The sequence below is a fragment of the Triticum aestivum genome, chromosome 1D (assembly GCF_018294505.1).
Source record: "Triticum aestivum cultivar Chinese Spring chromosome 1D, IWGSC CS RefSeq v2.1, whole genome shotgun sequence".
Lineage (NCBI taxonomy): Eukaryota > Viridiplantae > Streptophyta > Magnoliopsida > Poales > Poaceae > Triticum > Triticum aestivum.
Window position 1 is genome coordinate 250,624,470 of NC_057796.1, and position 9,427 is coordinate 250,633,896.

Sequence of the window (9,427 nt, forward strand, 5' to 3'; positions counted from 1 at the left end):
AGAGCCCATGAGATCTCCTTGTCGGTGCGGGAATAGTGGCCTTGGTGGCCATTGTAAAGACTGTGGATTTTGCATTGTCATCTTCAGATCTTGTCGATCATTGTATTACATGAGACGTATCTCTGCTCATTTTCCTTTCTCTGACTCGTGAGGTTGTGGGATCCTTACTTTCCTTAGGCATATCTGTTGGATCCTTGATGTACCTCGTATGAGTGACTGATATGATTGGGGATGTATGCTCACCATATGTGTAAGAATCATATGCAATTGAACACTTGATTCTTGAGGTAGGCATATGTTTTGACTGATTTGTGCTTCTGACCAAAAATATTGCGGATCTGACCCTTGAGATGTACTGCCATGTATTGCCAACTTACCGCATAATCTGTGAGAGCGGTGCAATAGTGTGGTACTGACGCGGACTAATTGGCTTACAAGGGAAGCCATCCGAGTAGCTTGCTGAGGAAGACTTGTAAACTTCTGCTCAAATCTGTTGTCTGGGTATCGTGTCGAAGAAGGCTCTATAACTTATACACGAAGCTTGATCCGATTATTGTGCTGGAGAAGCCTGAGTTCCGTACTTGAGAAGCTTCCCCTCGGGTTTGCTTGCTTGAGAAAAATTCATTTTCGTCTGTCACAAGATTTTACCGAGATATCTTGCTAAGAAAGACCGGTGTGCCGGAAATTGTTCATATATCATGCTGAGGAAAATTTAGGAGCCTTGCATCATAAATTTCTTCCGATAACGTGTGGAAGAAGACTGAGTTTCTTACATCCAAAGCTTCATACTAATATGCAGACTGAAATCTACACACACGCCCATAATATTTTGTGGCTGACTATTTGCATGAGAAAATTTGTTTGACTGTCTTCCTTGAGCATATCACATTCTGACTTTATTTCGGATGATAACATATTTCAAGCATCATGCATTGCTGAGCCAAAATTTTGTATATGACCCATACCTTGGACTGAAAATATACCGTTGATCTTGTACCTGACTTGTATTGCTGCTGACTTGATCATTACTGCCGTGAGGATTTTGTACTGATGTAGACATGAGTTATCAGTACTGTTGTGAGGAGTGCACACTAATGCAAAATTTGATTATCAGCCTCAAGATCAGATATTCCCCATTTCACTGCAGTCGGCTGAGAATTCCATTCTGTTTAGCTGAGTTTCCAAATATTTGAACTCCTCCGGTGTCAGTTGATGAGCAACTCTTTATAGGGGAAAAATAATGTAACACCGGGGCCCAAAAAGAAAGAAGCAAAAGAAAACTCAACTAAACAAAAGCACACAACAACAATCAATTCACACACAATCAATGTCACATATTACTGCTAGTCACACAATATGCATGCCTACTTAAGCACACAAATCTCGCGGAATCTCCGGTTCTACGATCTAGCATGCTGTGACGATGTGCACGAGGACGAATAAATGTGTGGAAGAATTGGTGTAAACAGCGCTACACCAAGTGCTAGCTTAGCCCGGTAGCAACCTGGACTAGCTCGAAGGTGAGGACGTAGTTGGTAACCATGTAGCAGGACACGAATGTCGCGACCACATTATTATCAAGCGGACGGAAAATATCAGTACTCGTCCAAGTAATAAGGATAACGGGGAAAAACTGAGTCTGCTGGCATTGCCCTTTCGTGATGACTAAGATCATTAAGGGTTGCCAACACGACAAAATAAAAAGAACGATCCGGGATAGAAGCATGTCTACTACTGAAACAAAATGGGGCTGAAAGAAAGAAATCAGCGCGATACCTGAGCACCATTTTTGCAAACAGTGTCGGAATCAATTGGCATCATTCTGCTGGGACAGAAATGACACCAATCACTGAAAGAAAAAGGAACTGGAGAAATGCAGAGGCTGAGCTATAGTGGATCCGAACCGATGCCAGCTACACTCACCAGATAAACCGTTAGCAACAAATACTAAGGCTATATGCATGCTATGCAACAAACAAATGCAGCAACCAAATGCAATAAACAAGTCGGACCTTAAACTACCAATTTCTACCGCTCGCGTTGACTAGGGCGTCCTACAGCCAGACCTGCTCTGATACCAAGCCTGTGGCATCCCGACTCAGAGATACCGGAACGCCCCATATTCCAGCCCAGAGATCAAGGAGAAGTCTCTGGAATACGGCACTGCTTTACATAGAACAAATCAGCTCTTATTACAAGAATAATACAAGGGTATGATGTTACAAAGAAGCACATCAGCATGGCGACACTACGCCCGCGATACTACACTTGCTCTATGCTAGCAACGGAACAACCCGTAGCAGCGGAATACTTCAAGCAGCGGAACAACGATGAAGGTGGTGAACACCACTTCGCAGGGACTCTGGCTGGGACACGATCTAGCTCGCACGCACGGCAACCTCGACAAGCAAGCAAGCAATCATAGCATCACCTGCAATCTGGCATGACACGCCAGGTCAGTACATTGAATGTACTTGCAAGCTCACAACAGCCATAAACATCAAGGCAAGACAATAACATAGCATTAAGCAGTTTAATTAAATTAAGATCTACCATGATACGACAGCAACTACTAAGCATGATATGAAACTACTACAATACTGATAAATCACCATCTTAGATCTCCATAACCATATCTCTCTTGGCTAACCGGCCAAGCAATATACCATCTCGATCACCTCGTGATCAAAACCAAACTGTGATCTTTCCGGCGACCACTACCATGACCAACACTTGGTCTCAACATCATCATCAACATCCTGCCAATCTGTGCTGCTCAACATATCATATAAATCACCTATAGGTCATTCCGTCATGTGAGTGTTGATCGAACGGTGTGACCTAGTACGAACCCATGCCCATGACCGAGGACGCAGCTATCGATAGATTTAAATACACACACTCTGCAGAGGTAGCGCACTTTACCCACGCCACAGAACCCATGGCCTCGTACTCCCATTCGGGTGGACCAACGGCGTTCGGACAAAACCGATCTACTACCCTGACACTCTCCCGGCCACTCCGACTCACTCCCCACTGGGATAGTCCTGGGTGGCCCCGTGTCTACCAAAGACACACCGACCACCGTCGTGGCCAAAACAAAAAGGCGCCTAACAACAACTACGGGCACACAAGGTTATGTCCGCCTACATGATCAGGGTAGCGCGCGCCCATAACCTTCCCTCGTTGGAGGCACCGGCGAGAGGCACGGCGATAGACCGCATTAGGGCCTTCCCAAAAAGGCAAATGTGGTTGCACTGGAAAAGCCCGGTTCGGTGGCACCTGACCAACTTAATGACGGAATTTATCCCCAAAAATATAACTGTGATAACTGATACTCCGATATCAACTATCAAACTATAATCCAAGCCATAGCAATATCCAACAAATAGGCTGAACATAATATCACCATACCAAAATACTCCGAGGACAACATAACACTACTACCATGATGAATCAAATAACGATAAAACTACTACTCAAATATCAAGAACTAATTATCCCACTATGACCCACATGCAAACATCACCTCCAACATCATACTCCAAAATAATACCAGATACCATCATGAAAATAATCATAATAGCCACTAAGAATCCAAAGGCACATGTCAACCACATAATCATCAAAATATAAGTCCTAGAACTCCAAGCAATAGTAACAGAACATCAACTAGCATCATGACAATAATCATACTAACCACTAATAATCCAAAGGCAGCATGACATCTAAAGTAATACTCTGAAATATAATAACAGATATCATCATGAAAACAACCATAATATCATCCACTCATACTCCAATGGCAACATGATACTCATCAACTACAAATATAACTCCTAGTAATTCAAACAACAGCATGGCAACAACAAGATCAAAATAACACTCCGAGAAAATGCCATGCACAAAGTGATGTAGCTAAAGAAATATTTTAAATAAGTTTAAATAATTTAAACCATGTCACTGCATTACAATCATGCAAATGGAGGGTGTGGCTTGCCTGGGGTAGAAGAAATCACCGGGAGAAAGTGCGAGAAGCTCGCGAAAAGAATCACCGGAAAACGTTCATTCTCGGAGGGGGCTGATTAAGCGTAAGGGAAAAATGGTCATTTTCAGAATGTTGAAACATAATGAAAATGAATCCAAAAGAACGGGCTCGACGAAACAAAGAAGTGGGCTTTGGATTCACCTCAAACGGAGTTACGAGCAAAATGTTATAGTCGTTTTTCTGCCAGGGACCTATCTGTGAAGAAAAGATTTTCAGACTAGACTTAGGCAGAAAAACAGAAGGCGCACTACAGAAAAATACGATTTCAGAACGGGGAAGCACATTTCAAGCCGTAGTAGAAACAGAATACGCTTTCAAAGAAGTGAAAGCGTATTTCTGCCTGAAGCTCCATGGAATACGCTTTCCTTCGTAGAAAACGTATTAGCCAAAAAGGCGTGTCCACATACCCAGTCAGCAGAGGTGGGACCGGGCGTGGAGTCGCTGGCGGGCGGGTCCCACGGGGCTGGGGCCCGTCACTTATCCAGCTGGGCAGGCAGGGTCAACGCCCACCCACCGACAGGTGGGGCCGCGGGCCCACTGGCTAGCTGGGTCAACTCCCTCCTCTCTCTCCTCCCGCTCCTTCTCTTCTTCCCCGACGCGGCGCAGAACAGAGGGAGGGGCGCCGGAACCGGCACTGGCCTCGCGAGTTCCGGCCAAGGGGAGGCCACCGGCGACCGCAGCGCAGCCCACCGCATCCATCCAGGGGAAAAACAAGCCCCGGGGAGGAGTGGGGAGGCGGCGATGGTTGGAGGAAGAAAGAGGCAGAGGCGGCGGCGATCTTCGGGGTACGCGGCCAGGGTGGCTCCGGCGGTGGGGCGAGGACCCGGGGAGGACCGCCGGGGTCTGGGTGGAGCTATGGTGAGGTCAGGAGGGAGGGGGAGGGCTTGGTTCGCTCGAATTTAGCCGGAGCACCGCGGCGGCCATGGCGGCCTAGAGCAGCGAGGAGGGGCTCTGGAGTGTGGGGAGGCTGCTTGTGTGCTCGAACAGCTCGGGGGAGGCCTATATATAGGCGGGCAATGGGGAGGGGCTCGGGTGCCGCCGGGCACGTCCGGCCGAGGCTCTGGCGACGGCCAGCGAGCACGGGAGGGCGCGGGAACACGACGAGCTATTGATGCAGGGATCACGGAGAGGTAGACGACGCCGTGGAGCAGAGGAAGAAGCCGAGCACCATTAAAACATGTCGGGGCACTGTGCTCCCGTGGGCTTTCGGCGGTGAGCGTCGGTGGGCGTTGGTGAGGAAACGGACAGAGGGGGAGAGGGGTCCAGGAGAACGGCGATGACGAGATGCAGCCACTGGACATGCTCACGAGCTCTAAGAAGACGGAAGGGAGCGGTGCCAAAGCACAAACGGTGCTCTGGACACGCCACAACGCACAGAGCACGTAAATGTGCATGCCAGCTGCGCAGTCACCACATGCACTGGGAGGTAGCGGGGGATAGGGGCTTGAACATGTTGTCTAGCGGCAAGTTCATCTAAGGGAGGTTCCTACTGCGTTGGTAGATCAGTGAAAAGTGCTCTGGTTAAATGGTAGTCACCCTCTGAAGTTTACTGCAGTAAACTTGGGTGAATACTGGTGATCAATAGGGATTTTACTGGCGCCAAACAGTTTGTCTGGGGTGATTATCTATGGAAGGACTATGATCCTGGACGTTTTGAGCCATAATGGAGCACAAACTAACATAGTTGCTTTGTAACTCACATTATGTGTCCAGAATCAAGATTTGGATGATGCACTCACATGGAGTAACCACTTGGGCTGAAATTTGGCAAGGATTCATGATTTGGTCATAAGAACATTTTGTAGAAATTTCATACTAAATGGACAAGCCAAAGTGGTACTTGTTTCACAGCCATCCTCACTGACCAGAAACTTGCAAAAATTATAGAGGAATATTTGCTTGATGAATTGATGCCAAATTTGGTGGAGAGATGTTATTTGGGTAGTAGAACAATCTGGTATTTTATCAGAGTTAATGAAGCAATATAAAATACACTTGCTTCCCAACCTGAAAATATTGCCAGAATCAAAGATTTGGTCCTGTGCTCAAATAGATCAAGGGATGGAGCTGAAATTTGGAGGAGGCTAATTATATGAGCACATGAAGAGGCATGCAAAATTTCAACTCATTTGGATAACCCTAGCTAGCACTTCCTTCACAATCCCTTCTGACTGACAGAAAGTTTGAAAAATTGCTGAGGAAGATTGGTTAGGCAAATAAAGTTGAATTTTGGCATGACGCAATTATTTGGACATAAAAGAATGCCCAACAAGTTTGGGAGCAATCAGGAAAGGATAGGTGGCACTTCCTTCACAGAAAGCCACACTGGACAGAAATAAAGAATAATTATTGGGGAATTATTCTTGGGCTAGGACAGGAAAGTTTGGACATATTTGAGCAACATATGACCCAAAGAAATTATGAGAATTAATTGGGATTTTTTGGAGTGACAGAAATATAGGTTGCTTCACAACCTAGGGCAGACAGGGTTATTCCTTTAATAGAAAAAGGAACATTCCCTAGAAAAAAGTTTTTAGGGTTTGGTCAAGGAGTGGAGTGACATGATCTTGGCAAGATTTTGAGAATGATGAGCCACTTGGGAGGGAAAAAGAGGATGATTTCCCAGGTGACCAGGTCACAGAACCACTCCAAAAAGAAAAACAGAGCAAAAACCAATAAATCAAAGGAAAAAAGAAAAGGGCCAAAATCCAGGCTGTTACACGGCACCTCCATGATTTGCACACGTTCAGCTCGGTGACGTCCCATGAACTCTTGATCCAGTTGAGGTCGAGGGAGAGTTCCGTAAGCATGACGGCATGGTGACGGTGATGATGAAGTTACCGGGGCAGGGCTTCACCTAAGCACTACGACGATATGACCGAGGTGTAAAACTATGGAGGGGTGCACCACACACGGCTAAGAGATTGTCTGTTGTGCCTTTGGATGCCCCCTCCCCACGTATATAAAGGAGGGAGGGAGGAGGAGGCCGGCCAGGAGGAGGCGCGCCCAAGGGGGGGAGTCCTACTCCAAGTAGGATTCGCCCCCCCCCCCCTTCCTACTTCCACAAGGAGAAGGGGGGAAGGAGAGGGAGAAGAGAAGGAAAGGGGGGCCCGGCCCCCCTAGCCCTAGTCATATTCGGTTTGGGCTAGGGGGCGTGCGCCACACCTTGGCGTGCCTCCTCTCTTCCACCACTAGGCCCATGAGGCCCAATAACTTCCCGGGGGGATTCCAGTAACCCTCGGTACTCCCAAACTTATCCGAAACAACCCGAACCATTCCGGTGTCCGAATGTAGCCTTCCAATATATGAATCTTTATGTCTCGACCATTTCGAGACTCCTCGTCATATCCGTGATCTCATCCGGGACTCCGAACAACCCTCGGTACATCAAATCACATAAACTCATAATATGAATCGTCATCGAACGTTAAGCGTGCGGACCCTACGGGTTCGAGAACTATGTGGACATGACCGAGACACATCTCCGGTCAATAACAAATAGAGGAACATGGATGCTCATATTGGCTCCTACATATTCTACGAAGATCTTTATCGGTCAAACCGCATAACAACATACGTTGTTCCCTTTGTCATCGGTATGTTACTTGCCCGAGATTCGATCGCCGGTATCATCATACCTAGTTCAATCTCGTTACCGGCAAGTATCTTTACTCATTCTGTAATGCAACATCCCACAACTAACTCATTAGTCACATTGCTTGCAAGGCTTATGGTGATGTGCATTACCGAGAGGGCCCAGAGATACCTCTCCGACAATCGGAGTGACAAACCATAATCTCGATCTATGCCAACTCAACAAACACCATCGGAGACACCTGTAGAGCATCTTTATAATCACCCAGTTACGTTGTGACGTTTGATAGCACACTAAGTGTTCCTCCGATATTCGGAGTTGCATAATCTCATAGTCATAGGAACATGTATAAGTCATGAACAAAGCAATAGCAATAAACTAAACGATCATAGTGCTAAGCTAACGGATGGGTCTTGTCCATCACATCATTCTCTAATGATGTGATCCCATTCATCAAATGACAACACATTTCTATGGCTAGGAAACTCAACCATCTTTGATTAACGAGCTAGTCTAGTAGAGGCATACTAGGGACACTCTGTTTGTCTATGTATTCACACATGTACTAAGTTTCCGGTTAATACAATTCTAGCATGAATAATAAACATTTATCATGATATAAGGAAATATAAATAACAACTTTATTATTGCCTCTAGGGCGTATTTCCTTCAGTCTCCCACTTGCACTAGAGTCAATAATCTAAATTACATTGTAATGATTCTAACACCCATGGAGTCTTGGTGTTGATCATGTTTTGCTCGTGAGAGAGGCTTAGTCAACGGGTTTGCAACATTCAGATCCGTATGTATCTTGCGAATCTCTATGTCTCCCTCCTTGACTTGATCGCGGATGGAATTGAAGCATCTCTTGATATGCTTGGTTTTCTTGTGAAATCTGGATTCCTTTGCCAAGGCAATTGCACCAGTATTGTCACAAAAGATTTTCATTGGACCCGATGCACTAGGTATGACACCTATATCGCATATGAACTCCTTCATCCAGACTCCTTCATTTGCTGCTTCCGAAGCAGCTATGTCCTCCGCTTCACACGTAGATCCCGCCACAACACTCTACTTGGAACTGCACCAACTTACAACTCCTCCATTCAATATAAATATGTATCCGGTTTGTGAGTTAGAGTCATCCGGATCAGTGTCAAAGCTTGCATCGACTTAACCATTTACGACGAGCTCTTTATCACCTCCATAAACGAGACACATATCCTTAGTCCTTTTTAGGTTTTCAAGATGTTCTTGACTGCTGTCCAGTGATCCACTCCTGGATTACTTTGGTACCTTCCTGCTAAACTAATAGCAAGGCACACATCAGGTCTGGTACACAGCATTGCATACATGATAGAACCTATGGCTGAAGCATAGGGAATGACTTTCATTTTCTATCTATCTTCTGCAGTGGTCGGGCATTGAGTCTGACTCAACTTCACACCTTGTAACACAGGCAAGAACCTTTCTTTGCTTGATCCATTTTGAACTTCTTCAAAACTTTATCAAGGTATGTGCTTTGTGAAAGTCCAATTAAGTGTCTTGATCAATCTCTATAAATCTTGATGCCCAATATATAAGCAGCTTCACCGAGGTCTTTCAATGAAAAAAATCTTATTTAAGTATCCTTTTATGCTATCTAGAAATTCCATATTATTTCCGATCAACAATATGTCACCCCCATATAATATCATAAATGCTACAGAGCTCCCACTCACTTTCTTATAAATACAGGCTTCTCCAAAAGTCTGTATAAAACCATATGCTTTGATCACACTATC